We start from the raw sequence: 1,798 nt of genomic DNA, 5'->3' as shown, positions 1-1,798 counted from the left end.
TTTTTAATTAAAATTTCCAAGTCAATATATGTAATTATTAAAGTAACCGTTCATATTCCATTGCAGAATAGATAACATAAGGGGCTGCAATAGAAAAGATGAGAAAATGATAGTGAGTTAAATATAAAAATGTTAAATATAAAAATATCAGATTTAGACTTGGGGGAGAGGATTGATAATTTTGGGTCTGGGGGAGGGGGGGTTGGGATGGATATTTCCATATCTGAAGGGGGGTGAGAGGAGGATAAACCGAAAACAGACAGAGGGGAGAACGGTGGAGCGAGAGGAGAGTCAGGAAGAGATTGGGTGGTAAGAGGGGAGATTGTATTTGAAGTAATAGTTTTATATTTAGGTGTAGATTCTTTAATATTGATATTTGCGAGTTTTGCTATACTAGCAAAAGATGTGTGGTTAGGAGTAGTCGGTAGTTGTTCATTATATTTTTTGATTGCATAGCGCATACTGCATTTATTTATAGTTTTAATTTTAAGTATTTCTTTAGTTTGCTGAAATTTAGGACATGAGTTTGAGGAAGAGGGATGATCTGTTAGGCAGTTGGCGCACATAATTCTGGTGCATTCGGAGGGAGAATGGGGGGGAGAAGGTTGCACGTGGCACAAATAGCAGAGTTGCGGCAATTTTTTTGCGGTGTGGCCAAGAATCTGACAAACCTTGCAACGCATGGGGTTTGGATAATACGGACGGATGGATAAAGTTCTCCAAGCAACTTCAATTTTGTCTGGGAGGTGGTATTTATCAAAAGTTAGTAGAATGGCACCAGTATATTTGCGGGATCCATCGCTGATCTTGTCCTTCCACAATCTCCTCTTCAGGCAAGGGACAGATGAAAGGAGCATATATTGTTCCTTTGACGGAGTTGAGAGATTCATGTAATTTGACTGTAACATCTGTAACACCAGACAACGATTTGGCAGCTAGGAATTTGTCGGCGATTTTTTTTGTTTTTAACGAGTAACAGCATAGAACCATCGCGAAGCTCAGTGATGTTGTTGACTTCTTTGCTTATTGCTTGAATACCTTTGTAGATAGCAAAACAGGATAGAGTTGATAGGGGTTTCTTTTCATCCAGGGCTTTTATAACCAAGAACCTGGGGTCATCATTTTTGGCGATTGGAAGTTCCGGAAATATATCCAACGTAGAAATTTCAGATTTTTTGCGTTTGGGTTTAGGTGACGGAGACAAGAGGGCGTACCTATTGTTCCCGAATTTAGTGGCCCCGGGGGGCCATGGCGAAAAAACAAGAATTAGTTTCACTAATATGCAAGTGTGTGGTTAAAAGTTAAAACAAGCGACCGAAAATAACAGGAAGAAATAACTGTACAAAAGCGACCGCAAACAGAGAGAAAGCTTTCAATATCACGGCGGAACGAAAAAAGCGACCGTACGCTGCGCGAGTTCGTTGGTGACTATATTCGAAATTATCCAGGGGGGCTTCTCTCTAATGCGATGCGAAAAAAAAAAATCGATGCGATAGGCAATCGCGACAGCGTATTACTTACGTCGTATTTGCTTATCGCATCGCATTACAGAGTATCGCATATAACTCCTAGCCATAGTATTTTAATTCAATAGAGAGCCACATTTTTTTTAAATAAAACGCTTGAATAATTATGTTTAATGATTTTCAACAGTTTTAATTATTATAAAACGCACTAAAGCGGCTACTGATTTGAATCTGTCTAACCAACGATAATTTTCATCGTAAATTTCAGATTTGTGGATGTGTAAAGGTATCCAACTAATTAGTTGATTAGTCCAAAATTTATATTTAAAATT

The sequence above is a fragment of the Rhagoletis pomonella genome, unplaced genomic scaffold, assembly GCF_013731165.1.
Source record: "Rhagoletis pomonella isolate Grant_MI unplaced genomic scaffold, Rhpom_1.0 Rhpom_scaffold_00009, whole genome shotgun sequence".
Taxonomy (NCBI): Eukaryota; Metazoa; Arthropoda; class Insecta; order Diptera; family Tephritidae; genus Rhagoletis; species Rhagoletis pomonella.
This window is presented reverse-complemented; position numbering follows the sequence as displayed.